This window comes from Zonotrichia albicollis, chromosome 4 (genome assembly GCF_047830755.1).
Source record: "Zonotrichia albicollis isolate bZonAlb1 chromosome 4, bZonAlb1.hap1, whole genome shotgun sequence".
NCBI classification, from domain to species: Eukaryota; Metazoa; Chordata; class Aves; order Passeriformes; family Passerellidae; genus Zonotrichia; species Zonotrichia albicollis.
In genome coordinates this window covers 27093015-27114671 of record NC_133822.1, presented here as the reverse complement: position 1 = coordinate 27114671, position 21657 = coordinate 27093015, and the positions used below count along the sequence as shown (strand labels likewise).

Below are 21657 nucleotides of genomic sequence, written 5' to 3'. Positions count from 1 at the left end.
TTACTCCCCATTTCTAGCCATGCCTTGGTGACTCACAGAGATAGTTTTGGTCTATGTAATTGATGTAAATCAAGGATAATCTTCCTGGAGTCACTCCAGGATATAATTGTTTCTGAGATAATTAACATTTCCTTCTATGTGTATAAATGATCCATGCTGGGTCTTGAGTTTGAGGGAGAATTGAACAGCATTGATTTGAAAATAAATAGGGAATTACAAAATTTAAAATATCTTTGCTAACCTGCAGCCAGGGAAATAAGGCAATATTTAAAGAATTAAGTTTACACAGATGTGAAGTAACAATCTTTAATGTGTATCTTAGAAATTAGAAAACAAAACCACTACCAACATGAAGAACAACAAAAGGGAAGGAAACTTGTGGAGATTAAAGCTCCCACTAACGTATAACATACTTAGTTGTTGTTTTTTTTTTCTTCTCTGTGAAAAAAACAGATGATAAAGGATGCAGAGCTAGCTTGTGATCACGCTCATTACTATCTTGTTATCAAAGCAAGAACCAGATGGTATGACCTGGTAAGGGTAAGAAGAATGTTTTCTTTAAATAAATAAGCAGCACTAATAGATTTCAGAACATCATGCAATGTTGATCTTCAGATTCTATAAATATTCAAAGAGACCCGTGCAAAATAGCTCAGTAATGATGAAAACTTACTCTGTAATTAAAAAGAAATCCACTGTCTGAATAATATGCATTTTTTGTAATGTTCATTACGTAGTAGGTGCTACTATGGTTATTTCTAAAACTTTCTTCATGTTCTACTGTTAATTTTATTTAATGTTTCCATTGTAAGAGGGTTAATGGGCTACACCTGAGGCCTGACCACTGAGGCTGTGCACAAACACAGCTTTCTCCTCTGCTGACACTCCGTGCTTCCCATCACAGTTTTCAGTCACAGATGTCCCTTCTCATTGCAGGGGATTGGACTAAATTGCTTTTGAAGGTCCCTTCCAACCCAAAGTATTCTATTATTCTATTATTTTCTGTTTCTTTCTCAATTCCCATTATTTATTCATCTTGCAGAGAGATCAGACATTTTGTCAAACTTGTTGGTTCTTGTTAGTGATGATTTCTTTTGCATTAAAGAATTTTCAAGAGTTTGACAGTGAAGAAAATGGCATTATACAGCCAAGGGACTTGAAGAAGTTCTCATTCCCATTTGGCATTCCAGTCACCCTGTAAGGATTGAAGCAGCTTTGGGCAAGGTATAACAACTCTAAATGATTAGGTCTTGCAATAATGCATCTTTTATAGGATTACAGAGCCTTTGGTATTGCAGTGAATGACAATAGATTACTCTGTACAAGAAATCTTTTATTTTGTTATGATTGTGACCTCAGTACACAACACTCTGTTACAGGAGGCTATGTCTTATCATACTAAGTTCAGTTAGATCCATCAGTTTCCAATGAATTCAAAGATAGAACTTCCTCTAGGCTTCAGTATTTCTGCTCCCTTTAATTGAACATGCATTTTCTTTTCAGATGGCACTGCAGGTCACTGGTTAAATTAACTTCTTTTCCAGCACTTTTTCTTATACACACAAATACCCAGCTCAGTGTGTGCAGGGTTAAAGTCAATGCCAGATATCTCAGGTCAGGTGGGAACTGCAAACACAGCTTCCATGCAGGAGTCTGTGGACAGTTCACACTGCACACCTGGGTGAAGGCACAACCTCTTCAGAGCACTGCATTTACTCGCAATATTTTCAACCTAAATAAAAGCAACACAGTCAAAAGAAAAATGCCACCTACTGAATACTCAGCAAAAGAAAGCAAGGCAGTTTCATGCTGTGTAAAGATTTCAAGAAATATCGTGAAATGTTTTTATAGGCAGATAATTTGTTGTGAAGTGGGGGGGGAGCTTGTCTGCCTTGAACAAAGAGGAGCTGTGCTATAAACTGTATTTGCAGTGGGATAGATGTCAGCTGTATGTGACATTATATAAAAAGCTACCTTCATTACAGCTCTATTTTGAAAAGTAATCACTCTAATATATAGAATCTCAGTGTATTGCATTTTAGTTACAAACTGCATTAACTGTATCGATTTTTCTTAGCATTGATTCATTTATGAACTATTTTCTACTCCATTAGATTTTACTTCCCATTCTTATTCCTTTTTCCTATGGCACGTTGAAGAGTGTCCTTTTCATGCAGTTATCTGCTGCATAACTTCACTCCCATCAGCCACTCCTTTTAGAGAATAGCTAAAATCTCTTACGTGCCTGATATGTCTGCAACTTGAATAAAGGAACTAGAGTGAAGCTGAAGCTAAATTAGGCATTGCCATGCATCAGAGCACTGGCAGGGAGAGAAACTCCAGAGGAAACAGACTATGGAAGGATTTATACCTAAGAAAATATGAAAAGTGTTTATGAAGCTAAACCTATGTTTCTGAAGGATTACAACTCTGAGCATCTTGTGTGACCACTTTGAGACACTTGAGAATGGATTTTTTGGAGATCTGCATCTCAAACCAGACTGAAAGACTGCAGCACTGAGAGTTGGAGAATACTCCCAGCAATTTGCTCCTCAGGGTAGTATTTTTAGAAGAGACTCTGTGATTACAATGCATAAGCCCCATCTTTTGAGCCTCATGTGAAGTCACTCATTCATTTTCAGTGTGGTATGGCACCTCTGTAAGGAAGGGAAGTCAGTGAGAGCTAAGCTGTTAAGTCAGTTAAGGACATCTGTAATGCCTTTCTATGGGGAACACATGAATATTTAAAAAGAGCATTTCTTTTTCAAGGTATGATACAGATGAAAAGGGATAACTAACTCACCAAGAATTTTTAAGAAACTGGGGATAGAGTTTCCATCCACTGACACAGGCTCAGCCAACACATCATGGATGACAGCCATGCACATTTACAAGCATTAATTTTGTTTATTATTAGAATAATAAACAAAAGAAGCATTCAAAACTGAAAGATCAGCAGGGAAGAGCAGAAAATAAAGCTCTGCATTAAAAGAAATTACAAATCAGACCAAGTAACTTATTTATGAGCTTAGCATTTAACTCTCAGTGTTTGTGTTTAGTTTGTCAAGATGTCACTGTGAGCAATACAAACACAATGTTACTAAAATAAAAAGGCTCTGAAAAGCCTTTGGAAGATGCTGGACCAAGCTGATCCATAGTACTATTCCCTTGATTTGCTGGAGATGAGCCTAGCCAGTGTGCACTGCTCTTTCACAGATATTCTCCATGGGTTGTATCTTTACTACACAGACCTTGTGGCAGCATCTCTACTGGCAAAGCACAAAGTCCAGAGACATTCCCAGACTGGTGCTGGGCTGCCACACCTTTCACTTGTGACAGCTCATGTCCCCCAAGCCCTGCTTGGGAGCAAGACTGCCCCAAGGACAGCTCCTCCTGGGCACTTTGGAGGCAGCTGCTTCCTTTGGGGGGCTGAGAAGGTGTCATAGGAAGGGGACCAGGACACCAGATGGTTCATCACAGGTCCATTTTATTGAAGAAAGTATCAAACACTTATACAGCAAATAATAAGCTTATGAATATTCTGTAAGCCAAGCAATCTATTGGTTAAACTATACCATGAACTCTTCCTCATTCCTTAGGGGTTACGTCTCTCTTTTCTCATGTCGCTTTCACTGTTTGTTATCCTACTACAGCTAGGCCCAAGGACACACTATCTTTGCAGGTACAGGAGTTGGAATTAGCCACGGTTTTGTACTTTTCCAGTCTTTAGCCAGCCAAACTCCCAACAAGAAGGTTCCCTGGCAGAGATGTGCCAGGTGTCCCCTGTGCCTGGGCCACTCTCTGGCCTCTTGATTGCTACCAGCTCGTGGTTCCAGCCCCAGCACTGCTGTCAGCTCAGGCTGAAGGAGAAGAACAAGGGCAGGTTGTCCCCACCAGTCTGCTTTGGACAACCTTGGCTTGGACCTGGTTTTGCTCACCAGGGGCTTTCCTTGCAGCTGGGCTGGCTGGGTGTGTAGGATGCTGTGGTCCTGTCTCACTCCGTGTCCCTTGGATGAGGGATGGGTGACAATCACACTCAGCTTCACATACCTCTAGCAGCTCCTTAAACTGCTAGGAAATGGCTCTGGAGTGCAGCAAAACCAGCCTTGACAAGGACGGACCCTGGTTCCATGTGACAGAAACAAGCACCTCGTGTGCGAGTCTCTGTCTGAAACAAAATCAACACTCACAGTTGGGAGGTCACTGCTCCTGAGAAGAGCATTTGACAGACAAATGACAAAATGATCTCCTGCTTGCAGTGAAGCCTAATGACCCGTGCCTGCCCCAGAGAGTCAGCAGTGATCAGCCTGCTGCTCCTGCTCCTCTAAGGTCCCTGCACCTGCCAGCAGACTGAGGCAGCAGGAGAATCCTCTGCCCCACCACAGTGCTGTAAAAACTTCATATTTCTGTGGATAAACACTACCTGGATGCTTACCGTGTTTCTTGCTTGTGCTTTCACTCTTCTCCTGAAATGTATTATATTTTTTATTTATTATTTAGGAGTATAGACCCTTAGGAACAAAACCCATGTAAAAATATATCCCCAGGAGCACAGACTTGCTTTCTTTTGTACTTGGAAAGGGTCTGGAAGTTCTAGAAACTAATAAATTATTGTTTATAAGAAAGATAATTCCCGATGACATTGTTGGCAAAGTTGATATACTCATAAACAGAGAAGAGCAGCCTTGTCTTGCACATAAAGAGGCAGCTTGGGAAATCAGCTCAAAACTGCCCCACAAAAGACACAGAAGCCTGTAAGATAAGGCTTTTGCCTTTTCCCCCTGCTTTTTAAAATTCTGTTTCTCAGTATCCCAAATAGCCTGAAAGAATAAGAGCAAAACTGAGCTTTTTTTTTTCAGCATCACGTCTCTCCCACCTGCATTGCAGCTCTCTGGCATAAACTGCACTTATGACACCCGCAGGTATCAACAAGAGTTCCACCTGTAAAGAATTGTATAATATAAAGCAGAGATGGTGAGGCAGCTGCTGAGTTGCAGGCATTGTTTATTATTGTATTTGATGTGAAACTGTCTCATGCTGGGCTTTTCCACTCCATTCTTTGTACCAGCTCTTATTATCAGTTATCTCTAGTCCGACGTGGATGAAGAGCTCTTCTGGTCAGGAACCTTCTATTTCTTTCCTGTTAGTGCAATGCCAAGTGCAAGGCAGCCCTGCCTCCAATGCTATAAATAAGAAGCAGCTCTGCAAGTCAGGAAGATGCTGTGTGCTGCAAGCAGAAATTATACAGTGTGGCTCAAAGATGCAAAATACTCCTGAAGCAGCTGGAGAGTAATTAAATCAATGGAGAAGACATGCCAGGTAAAAATGAAATAGTCTTGATGTGTGATGCTGGCAGGTTTGCATCCTTCAGAGTTATTTACTGTTGTGAACCTACTGTAACAACAACCATGGTCAGAACTGCCACCACACTCACAGATACACATTGCTTAACCTTTATTTGGGAAACAGAAATTGGAGACTGGGGCACACAGACCTGGATGCAGTTATGTGCTAGCAGCTGGAGCCAGATGCTCCTGGCTGAGGTAGAGCAGCATTCTAATAAATGGACATGGAATATTCTGACCCCTGCACTGGGGGCTCCCTCATCCTGAGTGCTGACAGTTTGCAGAAGGGACTTTTATAACCCTTTCCAAAATTGCATTCTAATTATTTATTAGATTCTGCTTTTCTTGATTTTTCTATATAGGATGCCCAGTTCTGATTTTAATACTTTGAAATTTGTCATCTGCAGCTTTGTCTGGGAACAAGTTCACTGTTTAATCACTCATGGTCTGCAAAAGTAAGTCCTGTTGTTGATTATCACCACCTTTCATTTTTGCTGTATGTTCTCTTTTTGCCTCCCACTCTTCCTCACCCACCTCCTGGGTAGTGGCAGCAGTCCTGTGCCAGCAGTGCCTGTCTGGTTTTCTCTCTTGGATATCTGATGTGCAAGAGAAGTTGAATCCAGACCTCTGAACTTCTCAGATTTCATGTAAGGGCATGGAAAGCCATAAATTACTCCAGAGCTGGAGTCCCTGCGCAGTGGATGAAAACATCCATGTGTGTGGAGGCTGTGAAGGCAGGAGTCCAGCCCAGTGTCGCTCAGAAAGCTGAGCTGTGAGGAGCAGAGGTGGGGATTGTCCCTCTGACTCTAAGGTGGGTGTGAGGAGATTGGCTCTCGGTCAGCAAGACTGAAGAAGGGGCTGCAAAACCAAGCCAGGGTGTTCCCATGGGCCTCAGCCCCCACTTCCCTCTCAGTGTTTGGGAAACTGATCCCTTTCACCTTCCCCATTCAGAGAGGGAGGAGATCTTTGCCTGCAGAGTGGATTTGCTGTTTAAGGTCCCACTTCAGCACCACTGGGAGCAGCACCCGCTCCCCCTTCCGTGACCTTGCCCAAGCCCTGGCGTTTTCCCTGCCCAGTGTCTGTCCCCAGCCTCTGTCCTTCTTCTGCCCTCCTGCAAGGGCTGTGATCCTCACCCCACAGCTTTGGAGCATTTCAGGGCCCTGTGATTGCACACTGTGAGGCAGACAAAAGCTCTGGGCATGTTACAATTCAAAACATACTGCCTTGCACTTTTCTTTTTTTTTCCTTTTGCTTTTGGAACAAATTGCCCAAATTAGAAACAGACATTGAACAGTGTGCAGTGGCTCTGCAGATCTTCAAGAAAAAATACGAAACATTTGCAAGAAAATATTATTTTTTTGGCATTGCAGCTTGATCTATGGTTTTAATCCTCATTTTCCCCATGTAGATATTTATTGCTGTGAGTGGAATAATTACCACCTGGAAATCTTTTATTAGACCAAAAAATGTTGGATGCTTCAATTTTCCAAAAATATGAATCTCAAAATCTCAGCCTCTATTTTCATTGGGACTATTCTGTGAAGATTTAAGTGGAAGATGACAGCAGTGATGAAGAGTGGCGCTGAAAGTAAATATAGTTGAAAAAGGGTTGCTGTATTTTCCTGCAATGAGGGTCCAGCGTGGACCATATCAACCCTTCAAAGCCCACCCCTGCAAGATGGAAGGGGCTGTGCTGAGCAGACTTTGTGGCTGGCAGAGATCAGTGTCTGGCTGAAATCACAAGTTGTCCTTAGGGTGGTCAGCTGGCTTTGGATTTTAAGCTGCTGTCCTGCTTCCTTGCTGTGACTCTCCTGGCCTCTTGCTGGGCCTCAGTCCCCATCTTCCTCCACCACCACCCCATTGCTGTAAAGCTCTAAAAAAGCAAACCCTCCTCTGACAGGAGATCTTGGACTGTTTCTCTGCTGGAAAGTCTGCAGGCTTCTGAACATAATAAAAGTTGAAATCTAGAGATGTAATTAGCAGTGTTGGCTCTCCAGGGTCGGGTATCTACGAGGAGGCTGAGTTGGGGCTGGTTAGTCAGTAATTGGAACATGGAAACTGGGGAGGGCAAAGCCAGCAGGAGGGCACTGCGAGCGCACCCTGACTGCTGGGCACCCTCTGCAGAGCTCCTCCACACTCTTCCCAACATGAGGCTCGCTGTGAGTGTAAGCCCAGTGCCACATGGCATCAGCAGCAGGATGTGAAAGAGAGGAAGGAATTAAGCAGAAAAAGAGAGATTTGAAAGTGAGAGAAAAAGTCATAGCTCTTCGGGGTCTTTTAGAGCCTCTAAATCACACAGGCATTATTGCAGTTTCCTTGGAAAGCCTCACGTCACGCCTTGGAACTTATATCCAGTGCCCAGATTAATCATAAGGAAGCTCACAACTATTTTCTGGAATATTGCAGGAGTAGGAGCTATCAAAGTTTTTAATGGCATGAAACCAAGCCAGGGTGAGAGGGCAATCCATGCAGTTACAGAAAGTAAGTTGGAGGAATATTGCACTCACAAGGAAACTTGAACTTTTGAAAGACACAGGTTTCATATAAGAATGCAGAGGGAGGAATCCTTTGAAGAATTTTTGGCTGATCTTAAAATAACAGATCAGTCAAGTAGCTATGACATTTCAGAGATTCCATTTTAAAGGATCAAATCAAAGATCCAAAGATACAGAAAAGATCCCAGAAAAGTAGGATTAAAAATAAAAAAAGGCATGCTAGAAAAATCTGTTTAGTCCAGCTAGGACAGTTGTTAGGGGGCAATATGGAAATACTAGAAGGGGAGAAGGACATGCTCTCTGTCAGAAAAGGAAACAAGAAAAATTTAAAGATTCTTAGAGCTATCTGCAAATCACCGAATTGATATATGTGAAAATTATAGATTCACATTATGTTCAGGAGTTTAGAAACTCTGCAGCAGCTATAGTTATTATATAGCTATATTATATACAGTTATTTTGCAGGACCTTGCAACTGAAAAAGCAGAGGCAAAAGAGAATACCCTCCATATCCCCAGATCTATGTGATGGTGCACAAGCATGCCATACAACAAAATATCACAAAGAAATGCTGTGCACAAGCTTCAAAAGTGGGCTGCAGACTAAGAATAAACAACCTTTAAATTAAAAAGTGGTGCTCAGTCACTGCTACCTCCAAACACACTGCAAAATATCTGGCCCAGGAATCTCTCCATGTAGAGGAAAGACTATTGAAACTGAGGGTGTCTAGTAAGAATCTGATTTGTATCAAAGAATTGAATGCTCTTAATTTGAAAACGATAAACAGGGTAGTTTAAATTTATAGGCAGAAAGAGTTTGGTTTTTAAAATATGTCTATCCCTGGGCCTGGTTAAAGCATTGAGCTGAGGAGGATCCATAAACACAGGTGATCAGCTCTTAGAAATCTTTTGTGTCAGAGAAAAAGGAGACCCAGAAAGCAGAGCTGTATCTTCAGAACAGTGTGTGCTGCTGGGAGCATTCCTCTGGTTGTGAGAGAGAAGCTCCTAAAGGAGCTGCATTCTTTGGCATTAATGGTGGGAAGTTTGAAAATGAGCTAGTGAGCAACAGCAAGATGAAAAGAGAGGTGACTGAGATTGTTCTGGGGACCCAGTATCTGTTTCAGGGCAGCCACTGTCCTGTAAAGGATGTTTTCAGGTAAAAGGGCTGCACACCTTTTTACAAATACCAGTAAATATTTTACAAAAATCAAAAATCCAACTTGTTCTGCTGGATCTAAGCAAACTTCCTTGTGTCTGCCAAGGTGTTTAACGCCTTGCAAGTTTTGACCCCTGGACAGGAGGTTTTTCTTTCAAAGACTTCCTTGAGGCTTGAAGTTCATTCTTGAGTTTTCACAGGGAGAGCCAATCACTTGAAGTGTCCTGATTAAACTGGAGATGTTGAGTAAAGAGAAAACCAGTAAGGAATCTGAAAATCATCTGAGAGCCTGAGAATGTCATTAGACAAAAATGCAACTGTAAGGGAGGAGAAATATCATAAAAGATGAACTGTCAGCAATACAAGCCCGAGAAATTACAAAAATGCCACCCACAAGGATAACAAAGGTGTGCAGAGCCACTTTGCACAGGAATGTTACATGAGAGTTCATTTCACACAGGAAATCTGTGCAAGTAGCTTTTGGTTTAGTACACAAAATGGACTTACAGAGCTGTAAATGTGGGAAACAAGTGCTCAAATTAAAAGCATTAATAAATACTACCCCTGGCCTTACATATATTGGCACTAGAAGACATTTAAAGTCTTCAAAAGATGGCTTACAGGCAGTATTATTAAAAAAAAAAAAGGAATTGTGTGGCCTGTGTTTCTAGGACACCTGTCAAAACCAGGACTGGGGCACAGACAGAGAGCAAAGCTCTGGCTCTCACTAATGCGGAATATTTCTAGAATCAGCAGAGCTCTGGCTCTGCTCTCTGGTTGTAAGGAATGTCACATATTTGCTAATCCACCTGTATGGTCAGAGCTGAGACAAACCACTCTGCAGGCAAAGGAAAGACCAGCTTCCAGAATGTGAAAATAGTGTGACTTTTAGTGGTTTGGGGATTTTTTTAGGTAAAACCATTCAGTCTTCTAATATAGTTAAGGTTGGAGAAAAACCCACTGATCGAAGATACTTTACAGAGCATTCAAGGAATCTCCAGATATTTTGAATACAACACTGAGCTGAGCCAAAACTGTTAAAATACAGTTCAAGCAAGCTGTGAAGCTGAGAAATAATGTATACTTTTCAGCTGAACTTGAGAAAAATGTTGAAAAAAATGTTTTCTTGCCAGTGAAACTTGGTTAAGGAGAGAGTTAGTCCACGTAACAGTGAAAGGTACAGTGGATCTGAAGCACGTAATGAATAAACTGCTAACAACCCACCTAAGTCCTATCATAATTCTGACTTTTCAAAGGTGGGTGATTCCTTACACAATGTTGTTTCCTGGACCTTGAGGGCTATGGGAAAATTGCTCTTTGTTCCTGTGAACCACAAACTCCAAAAGTTTGGATTCTTAGGAGAAAAACTAGGCAAGGAAAATGCATTGTCCTTGTAAAGGCTAGACTGAACTTAGAGCTTCTTGAAAACAAATAGAAAACCAAGGAATCTGCAAAGCTGAGAGGAAAACAGCTGAGAACAAATTGCAGAGAGGCTTTTAATTGAGTCAACATGCAGAGAATCACATTGCTTGAGTTTCCAAATATGATCCAAGTCCCTGATGTCAGTGAAATGTAAGTGACAAAATGAAGGGGGAGAAAAAGTCAAGACTTTGAGGCTTGAATTCAATTATGTGCAAGAAGTGAAAGGACTGAAGGTCCTGATCTGAAGTCCAGCACATGGACATGGATCAGGCCTTGTTCTGCTCCAGGTGGTGGTCAGGTCCAGCAGGTTTTGTTGAAGTTGTCTTGCTGTGTTAGAGTTTCAGGAGCCTCAAACATTTTAGAGAGTTATGGTGCCAAACCCTTGTAATTTTAATGGCTGTAGTAGTAATAAACATTTTGTAACTCTGATCAGGACAGGCTTTAAAAGAGAGAACTGTGTTTTGCATCTGCAGCTCTGAATGGCGAGAGGAACCAGTTCTTTTCCCAAGTAACATTTTTTATAACAAGAGGCCCGAGCCATACAATTCCACATACAAATTAAATGGAGGGCATCTTGGATTTAAAGTCTATTTCTGACCAATTGAATAAATAATATGAAGTTACCACACCTAGATAAAAGCTCAAAATCTTTCCCTGCTCCTCCACCCCTGTTCTGTGTCTTTGTTTGTATCCTTTTAGCCCATGTAACAAAGGAGCTAAAATAAACTTCTGCTGTCTTTCAGGGGTAAATTCAGGGATTACCTCCAAGATTTCAATAATGCCTTCCATAAAGGATAAAAATAGAGATGGCTATGTAAAAATGTGTGGCCTGCACAAGACATTACAAGAATTCAAGCCTTATCTTGATGATAATGATTTCAGCAGTTTTCTAAACAGGTTTGTATGATTATCTCCTTAGGACCTCTTTGTTCACACCCACCGAAGCCTATAAACTTCTACTGAGTGTTCAGTAAATGGAAAAACTCTGTTAAAGCTAACGGAGATACCCACAGGTTTAAAACTGCAGATGTGTGAAAAATATTTTTGCATAATGAATTGATTTTGCAGGCAAAAAAAGTTAAATAGCCTCTTACTTTTTTTTTTTTAAGTATTCTTTGAGTATGTGCATTTCTTTGCTAGATTGTTTCAATTTTTTCATTTTAGTTTAACTGAGCAAGGGTGTGCAACATCTTGTTCAAAATGGAAGCACAATTAAATCAGGCTATAAGATAACATTAGCTTTCAAATGATTCAGTGCTGCTGCCACGACAAGCTATCCTTTTCATTCTCTGTATTAATATGAGAAAGAAGAAAAATCTCTATTGTAGAAGCTGAAGAACACAAAGGACCTGGTCCAGCATTGGGTACTGCAGTTCTCTGCACCAAGCCAGCCCCCAGAGGTCACATGCCTGGCAGCGCTGGGTTTTGTTCTCCAGTGCCTGCCACACAAGACTCATTTCTGAAATAAAATTAACAAAGTCTTTTCACAGTTCACCTTTAATTGGGTGATCAACTTTTTATGAATTGAAACCTTAATAGGAATCTGCTGCTTGTTTCTTTCTCAAAGACCTCTTGATGATAAACACCTCCATTCATTGTAATTTTGTGCAGATTATTCCTTTCTTGATCCAAAATAGTCTTTTCTAAATAATACAGAGTAGATTAGCATATGCATTTAGTTTTATTACTAAAATTTTAATGCCCACTTGGCAATTTATTTCTCCACTGAAATGGTGTTGATTATTTCCTTTTCCACACACTATCTCCAATATTGGAGCCAGCTTGACACGGGTAGTATGTGGGAGTGCTGTGCAGCTGCAAGATGCAAAATCAGGGCTCTTGAATTTTTTTTTTTTCTTACTAACAGATATGGGGTCTATAGTTAATTTCTTTTCCAGCCTGTTTTATAAAGCTTCCTCTTTGTTTTACTGGCTCTCCCCATTAATTAGACATTCTTGTAACTGGATATTCTGGTGATTGGTAGCTGAGGCATTGGGCCCTGCTGATTTACTGTGGAAACAGATGATAAAAGTGTGTTACAGTAATTCATTTTTAAACCAGAAAATCGGGGTTGTGTGGTGGGGCCATCTCCTCCGTCAAACCTTGACTCTCTAGGACTTGCCATGGTCATAATTCTAACAAAAAAGCTGAGTGTGAGACTGAAAATAAAATGCAGGCTTTCCCCTGCAGCATAGGACTTGTCTGCCTAACACATGTGTCTGAAGAACCCATAGTTCTGATGGTTTGCTATAAAATTATTAAAGTCTTTTATAAACCTCTCCAAAGATGGTAACTCTAACATCAGTCTGGAATAGTTCCATGGCAGCCAGTGGACCTGTATCAAACATGCTGGGTGTAAATTGTATTCTGGAGACTCTCTGGTGATCTTTTAAAAGCAGGAAAATCCACAGTTCTGCTTCTAAGAGCAGAAATTCCAATTCTGGCTACACTGGCTTAATACAGGGCAAACAAGGGCAGAGCAAGTCCCTGCTCCTGTATCCATTGTGGTGATGAGCTCTACAAGCTCATTGGGCTTGTTTGGAGTCCTTGTTTAAAATATATCAGGTGCCTTCTCATTAAGAAACCCCAAGTCACAGAACATCGAAAATAGCTTTTCATGTAGTGGTCAGTGCTATTCATCTTGTCTTAATTTTTCATGCTAAATCACTTTTATAGTCACATATTTTATGTATAAGTGAAGCTTGCCTGAATTACAGTCCTTCTATAGTAAAATATGCAAATAAAAATTTAGTTTGGTAACAAAGTCCTCTGCAAAAAAAAAAAAAAAATTCCCAATCATATGCAAGATCTCATGATTCCCCTTGCTGATATCTGATGCAAAAATATATTCAGTGTTGTTACCTGGAGCTATCTGCAGTCAGCTCTGTGTCCCACTCCATTTCCAGTGTGACAGAACACAGAATTCTCCAGTGCCTCCGATCCAGCAGATGTTCCAGGTGACAGACAGAAATTTGGGAAGTTCTGAGTGCAGCCTGCAGAGCCCATGGGCAGGATTCCCATGTAGGGGATGGGCTCCCAGATATGGGATGGGCTCCCAGGTTTGGGATGGGCTCCCATGTAGGGGATGGGCTCCCAGATATGGGATGGGCTCGCATGTAAGAGATGGGCTCCCGTGTAGGGGATGGGCTCCCAGGTTTGGGATGGGCCCCAGGTAAGGGATGCGCTCCCATGTAGGGGATGGGCTCCCAGATATGGGATGGGCTCCCATGTAGGGGATGGGCTCCCATGTAGGGGATGGGCTCCCATGTAAGGGATGGGCTCCCATGTAGGGGATGGGCTCCCATGTAAGGGATGGGCTCCCATGTAAGGGATGGGCTCCCTGGTATGGGATGGGCTTCCAAGTATGTGCTGGCCACAAGTGAAGTGGAAAGGAACCCTTCCTGGACACTTCCAACCACAAGGCACCAGCAGTGGGGCCAAATGTACCAGCCCTCTGTGCAGCTCACTGGGCACCCCAAAGAGGGCAGGGCCTGTGCCTGAGACAATGGGTCTAAGCCCTGCCAAGAAAGTGTTAAATAATTCTCTAGTGGCCTGCCAAGCCATGCCAAGTGAAGTGCAGGTTGAGAAAGAAGTTAAGCCCTTTGCCATAACCATAGGCAGAAGCGATGTATGGAATAGAGCTTGGTTACTTCCCATGTGGTAGAGAAATTGTGAGTATAGATCTGTGTTGCCATGTCCACAACGCCAAGCACAGAAAGGTGCTGCAGCTTGCAAGGCTGCCTGAGGTTCTGCTGCTTCCTCTCAGAATGATCCCAGCATTTAGGAGGGTCAAGCAACACTGGAGCATCTGCAAGTCACAGGTGTTTTTGTAAAGCTGAAAGGCAAGGGCCAGTAGCAGCAGTTGGCACCAAGAACGTCCATTCCTGAACAGAGTCTGTTAGATTGTGCTTGCACTGTGATGTGAAGGAGAATTCTGCAGACAAAGCTGGGAAACTGCATGTCCTCCAGCCACATTCGGGATGGTGAGCCCACCAGTAAATGGGGATCCAAAGAGTGTGCTGCTTTTAAAAAGCAAGGAGTTATTGCTGATGGACAGGAAGGTTTTGCTCTTGGGCCCAGGCTAAAGCAGGTCTCCTCCTGAGCCCCTGGAGATTGGCCTGGATCTGCATCTGAGACTGTGGTTGAATTTAAATGACAGGAGGGGTATCTTAGACTTGATAAAAAGCTTGGGCTGGAACTAACAAGATATATACACGGACACCACAAGCATATCCTGAAGTGCTGCTGCAGTACAAATAATACATCAAAATAATTAATCAGTTCAGACAACATGAGATAATGATTTAAAATCATGGATATCTCATTCTGTGTTTTTCCCTTAGCTTAGGAATCAGCATTCATGACAGCAAGCTCTCTTATTTTGATTTCCTGAGAGCAATTGAGGATGGCAGAGCATCTGAATACCAGCAGAAACAAAAGCAGGCTGTACCACCTGCAAGCTTTGCAGAGCTCAGCGTACAACAAACCCTAATAAAGATAAAGGAAACAGTTACATCATCTTAGGATTTGTTGTATAAGGTAAGTTTCATCTTACTTAATGTCTATTTTTTTCTGCCTGGCTGGGTACTACCACAAAGGCTTCAAAACTTTTCTGCTATTGAGTGCTACCAACAACCTTGGCCTATGTAGAAATATCACCTTCTGACAACATCAGGATTCTTAATTTATTGTATTCAGATAATTCCACAAAGCAAACATATCAAATCAAGCCTAGAGGTTTTGTGACAGTAAGATTTGGAAGGGAAAAAGCAAAAAGCAGATTATCAGGGCCTCCCTCTCTCCCCAAAAATCCCCTAAACCCTTTCCTCCTCCAGTTGTCTGTAAATTGTGTCCCAAGCCTGTAAATATCCCATCTCCCAAACAGCTCTGTTGATTTTTCTAAGCTGAGATTTGTTATAACTAGATATAATGTGCTACTGCAGGCAGGCATTACGGTTTTATCAGGCAAAAGAAGCATGTAGCAACTGAGGATAAAGACATCTGATCAGATGTGAGCACATTATAGTGGTTGCAGAAGTTATCACCTGTCACCTGGGGCTCTGCAAGTATCTGCATTTATGCTCTGGGCCACTTCTGATTCTGAGACAGACAGATAAGAGGCATTAGCTGTCAAGCAGCATGTTCCCTGGTTTCTCCACCTGTAAAATGAGAACAATAAAAATAACCACTTCTCCCTAGAATTTGGAAAGCTCTGAATGAAAAAAAAAAAAAAAAAGCTGTATGCTAAGTAGTCTTAGACCATTGTGTTGCAGCCTACTGAAATGCAGCATCCTCTAGAGGAAATAGCTCTTCCTGCCACAGCAAGATTGTTATCAAGCATGGGAAAGAACAATCAAAAAAACCTTGAAGAAAACCCTGCCATCACAAAGAACTCTAGAGCTGTGTCATCTGCACCTGCAGTTTCAGGCCCAGTTTAAGCTCGTGCTTTTAGAGGCGGATCCTGTATCCCCAGCAGTGTGGTCCTGCCTTCTGCCTTGGTCAAAAGCAGCCCTTTTCTTCTGGCCCTGTGACCTGAGGCAAGGAGCATCAATGTTGTAAAAGCCTGGCCAGCTGTGTGTGGCCACAGGGGACCTGCTGCCTGCACAGGGGAGGGAAAAGGAACAGTCCCTGAGAGGATAATGGGGATGGAAACCTCCTGTCACCAATTGGTGGATTATCAATGGCTTCATTTCTGAAACCTCATCTGTGCAGTCAAGGATAACACAACTCCCAGCAAACACGCTGCTAGTGATGTCCCTGGAAGTAGAATCCAAAGAAGAGTTCCACAGAGGTGCTGCTGCTTTACAGAAATCTCTTTTCACACTATCCAGAGGCTCCTGGAATGTTTGTTCCAAACTTATTGGGGTCACATTGCCACAACTTTGATCACAACAAACTGACCCACAGCTTTTCTAGACTCTGGTATTTCTGCCACTCTCTTGAACTGCTGTCTCCAAATTGCTGCTGCTGCAACTCTTCCCTAAACAGTTTCCCCTGGGAAACCTATGGAAAACTCCCACAAGGAATAGGCTGGGAATTTTGTGCAAGGGAGGATGAGAAGAAAGTAAGCCTTCAGGATGACCTGAAGTTAATGAGGATGAAAGGCTATTGAGTCCTTTATAGAGCAGAAAATGAACTTGCCTCACCAACAGTCATGGTAGGAGTGACAAAAGGCAAATTGAATATACTCAGGTGAGTTTAATTAAAAATATTTTAATGCAAATTATTTAAGGAAGCCCTCTGATATTTTTGTTTGCTTCATCTTTTGTCTTAACCACTACCTTTTCTGGAATGTTTGGATATTTGCTATAATGCCTTTTAGCAGGTTGTTGTTTGTTTTGTACTTACATATACACATCACAGAACCGCAAACTATTTTTGGCTCATTTCAACAATTGCAACTTATTTTTAAAATAAAAGCATGCTTCAAATTAAATGTGGTTCTGAGAAATGTGATTTGTTTCTTCATTAAAAACCACCTGCAATTAAAAGGCATATGGATCTCAGGTGTTTCTATGTGAACTGCTAAATGGCTACTAAAAAAGACTGCTCTTCTGGAATGTCTAGGTATGCTTAAATAATTAGAATTCTTGCTTCTCAGGCATTTTCTCTGTTGGAGAAAGATAACAGTGGAGTAAGTAAGAACTGAAATTTCATCAAGTACTTGGCCATTTCCCCTTTAAATGATGAGACAAACAGTTCAGGCACCTTCTCAAGAACCCCAGCTTTTGTGAGTATTTCACAGTACACTGGGAAGTATTCTGGGAAATATAAACTGCCTCAGACATCAGAAGAGCCACCAAGCTATAATACATTTCTTTAAAAGATAGGATTGGATGTGTTAGCAATGACTGAGTAAGCATGTGATTCACATATTTTCAAAAAGTCACACATATTTCTGTTGGCTTCTATTTAACTCCACAAATTCCTTACCCTCTTTCAAACTGCTCTAATAAGTTAACTTGTACACTCACTTAGATTTTGGTTTGGACATGTAGCAAGCTGGAAGCATGACCATGGATGCAGCCCAATTGCTCCATGTGGGTGATTCAGGATATGGACTGTCCAAGTATGTCAAATGATCCCTGATGGACTGGAAGGAGCATACAGAAAAATGAATGGAGTGGGAATCTCACCAGGTTCTTGGTGCCAAACTAGAATAGCAGAGTAGGTGTAGGAGGAAGGTCAAATACAGAGATTAATCAAGTACAGAGAAAATCTTGGCTGTAGTTATGGACAGGGTCTTTTGATGTACTGAATATGAGAGTTACAGCAACTCAGATTAAACCAGATTTGCTGTTTCTCTGCAGAGGTCAGTGCCAAGAGTGTCTCACTTGGTGCAGATTGCAGGAGCAGATCACTCAGTTCATAATCATGTCCTGTCAGTGCAGCCATCCTTACCATGTTTGCAAATAGGAGGAACATTATTAAAAGTGTAAACCAAAGAAGTCTGTGTGCTGCTAATTTTCACTGTCCTTTCTTCTGTCTTCTCCCCTCTCTGTAGCAGCAGCTCTCTGACCACAGAAAGCAATGCACAACTTCCCCAGGCACTGTCCTGGAAAAGGCTGTGAGAAGATCAGAGAAAAGAATGACAAACAATTGTTATCTTCACTTGCTGCACCTGTTGTTGTGAACATGTGGAATGTGTTAAGGAGATCTGCCGCACCAAAGGGTGGTTTCTGAATTGGCCAGTGGTGATGGTGTTTAGATTGATGGAACAATTGGGTCCACCTGTATTGTGGCTGTCTGTAAGGGCAATGGGTTTCTTAATAAGTGTAGTGTAATAAAGTGATTGATCAGCCTTTGGAGAATCATGGAGTCGATGCTAATTGTTACCCAGCTAGAGGCCTGCAGCAACACCTCTCAGTCTGCCTTTTCCAGCAGGAAGCAGGTGTGAGTAGATCTGAGCGTTCAGGAGTCCAAATGATTTCTTTACAGCTAATTTCTGAACCTGGCTAAGGATGTGAAAGCTGGTTACTAGAAAAGAGTACTAACTTGCAGGTTATGTCCTAAGAAATGAACCATGTTTCATTTTTGAAAGTACATGCTCGAACCACAAGTAAAATGAAAAAAAAATTATCATCCAATGGCAAACTGTACATCTCTATTGCCATGGCAATCCTGGAATGTTGTGCTAAACAGAGCTATACAGAGATTAAACCTTCTGTCATAAGGAAGAAGCTGGAAAACCAGCGAGACCTGCCTCAGCCTCTCCAAATCCCGAGTCAAAGTCTGTCAGCTATCAAAATTACAGGGCCTGAGTTATGCACAAGAGAAACAAGAGGAAGGACTACAGGTTTCAAATAAAGGAAAATCAATAAACAGCTCCAAAAGTTTGCAGTGTGTTTCTAAATGTTTGTAATGATTTACAGGCATTTGTAGCTGGTTAGAGACTTTGTGTGTCAGTTGGCAATAGGCTGTTTTACCAAAGTGCTTATTGTAAGTGTAGCTTTATTAAAAATTTTATAAGGTTGCTTAAATGTATTTTATTCTCTGTAAATACAGCATTAATATTTATAGTAGTGCAACTGTTACTTTATCCATAATAATAGTTATTTAAAAAATAGCTGGGGACTTAAAAATATTTATGCTTTCATCTCATTGAAATTAAACGCAATCTTAACAAATAGGTTCTCAGGTATGGAATAGTGGGATACTTTCTAAAGGTTTGTAAATGCCACATTTCCCCTTTCTTGCTTTTATGCTGGAATAAATTCAGTAGGTTTCAACTGAGTCATATCAATAGAAAGACCACTGGTATAAACTGTAATGTGCCTGTATAATTATTGAAAGAAATTATTTTTGTGCTGTAATATTGACCCACCAGCAAGCTCTCGGGCTACCTTTAGAACCAGCATCTGCTTTTGTTAGGGCAGGGTTGGCTGTGATGTCTTCTCCTCCTCCAAGGAGGTGTTAAGCATCCTTAATAACTCCCCAGGCTGCACAATCCATGGGGTCAAACTCTACAGGGCTGTGTGTTTTTACATGAGGTCTCTTTTAACAGTCCCCCAATACTTTGCATCTCAACTAAGCAATAAAACAAAGTGCCTCCACATCTTTTAAGAGGTACTTGGTCCATGACAAGGCTGCAGCTTGAACTGCTTTTTTAAAATACTGAGTGTTCACCTTGAACAGCTTGTTGGGATATGGTAGTGGCAGAACGGATAAATCCATCATTAAAATCCAAAATTAGTCCATAAGGGAGCACTTTTGAAAAGACAAAGCAAATACAAACCAGGTTTGCTGTGCTGGCTCAGCTTTCCAGGTGCTCTGAAATCTTTTGTTTTTATTTTGAGTTCAACATTTCTCACCCACACCTTTACAATTTCATCCCACCCTGGTTCACATGTATTCCTGGGCTCCTGTGCAGGTTGTGAGAAAAGGCTGCTTGTTAAATTATTCACTTCATCCAAACTCTCCAATTTTAGCCCGTAAAATATGTATGTAAATTAATGAGGTATGCAACTCATTCAGGCACATTAGGAAAACTGATCATTATGCTATACAATTTGATCACTGAAGTATATTAAAAAGTAACAAGTAAAGTATGCAGCTTGATCATTAAAGTATGGAAAATTTACTGAACTAGTAAAGTATGAGCCTGGGATGACTTTTGTCTCACATGGCACCTCATAAATAAAACCCATAACCACAAAGGAAAACATTCACAAACCCAAAAGCCATACAGGTTTAAGTTGTGAGGGTTTTTTTCCCTAGAAAACAGCTGAATAAGGAGAGACGAAAAAAATCTTATGGCAATTATTTCTAAATGTTTCGTGTGTCACGTGGATCTTCTGATGGCTTTGACATATGTTGATGAGCTTTACATTATGATTAACTCTCTAGGAGAGACATTACAGCATCTGTATAAAAGCAGGTTGCCCACTGAAATACATCAGTGTAGAGTTGTAAGGCTGCGCTGCACAAAAACAGAATTAAAGAAATGTAAAATTTTTAACCAGTGTGATTGCAGCTCAATATTCCAGCAGGAAAGAATCATGGTTAATGACATTTAGCTTGGATGTTGCCTGCAGAGGAGCTGAGGGAGGAGACAGACAGGGCACTGGTTAGGTGAGATTCCATGAACCACAGGTGGATTCTCTAAGAATATTTGAAAGAACCCAGCCCCTGGAGCTATGAACACACACTTTTCTTGGCTGGTCTGCCAGTCTTGTGATTAGTAAGGCCTGAGTGGAGATCTTCTGGTTTGGCACAAGTGGCCAATGCTGTCAGAACTAGTGAAAGCTGCTGCCAGCACTCAGGCTGCCCCCAGAACAGAATGTCCTTCCCCACTGTGAGCTGTTCCAGAGGTGGAAGCAGAAGAAATACAGTGTTAAAAGCACTAATTCAGGGCCTGCTGGTCAGGCCTAGAATAGCAAGGTGTTCATCCAGGATCAGCACAGCTGCCTGGAGAGGGGAATGTATAGGGAAAGGATGGATTATAATCAAGACCAGACCGTGTTTAACCTTCTTGGAGCTGAGGCTGCTGAGTGATTTGCTGGAAGCAGAGCAAACCTTCCCCTCTCAAGTCCAACAGTGAGGAGAGAGAGGGCAGGTCAGGTTGAGATGACAGGCAGAAGTGACAAATTACCACTCCTGCCTGCCCAAGGGCAGGAACTGAGCTAACCAGGGGTTTGTTGACACTTGTGTCTTTCAGCTGGCAAAGGGAATTACAGGAATGAATGGAAACAGACTAAGCAATGTCTTTATTTTTTTTTAAAGTATTTTCATATAAAATTATGACATTTGGAAATCAGATTGAATTCCAAGACTTTGCATAAAAATTTGCAGAATATTTCAATATCAAATCAGGCATTTGGCTTAGCTTCATCCTGAACTTCCTGTTTCCACATTAAATTCTCTATTTTTGCTCATGTTTAGCTTCCTGTTCTGAGCTTCTTTGCAGTCTGTCTCATGCTGCCAAGTGCCTTCCTCAGTGGCTGTGTGCCTTTGTTTTCAGCCAGTGCCATCTAATCAACCTGCCTGCAAAACTGCAGGCTTGTCTGTTCATCCATACTGCTCTTCCTTGGACTGGTACCCATGAGAGGATTCCTCCTGTACAGTAAGTTTGCATCTCTTCTTGAAGTCTGGCACTGTGAGATCTGTACCTGTAGGCCCAAGGACGGAAGTTTCTGCCATTCCTAGATCAGCAGACAGGACAGTGCTGGCACACCAGCTCCACAAATGGAGAGTGGCTGTGCTGTGCCTCCCCAAGCAACCGTTTGCCTGCGAGTGATGGA

The 21657-nt window shown here is 41.7% G+C and overlaps 1 long non-coding RNA gene across 2 annotated transcripts; it reads left to right on the top strand.

The window, feature by feature from the left end:
* The first annotated feature begins 458 nt into the window (after positions 1-458).
* LOC106629716 (uncharacterized) lies at positions 459-21110 on the top strand. 2 transcript variants are annotated; one of them, XR_001333105.3, is made up of 7 exons: positions 459-5319; positions 5753-5800; positions 11161-11314; positions 14761-14956; positions 15691-16609; positions 17019-17147; positions 17922-21110. It is a non-coding gene; the product is annotated as an uncharacterized LOC106629716 (long non-coding RNA). The 2 variants fall into 2 exon arrangements; XR_003381620.2 differs by having other exon boundaries at positions 5708-5800.
* Positions 21111-21657: the final 547 nt, after the last annotated feature.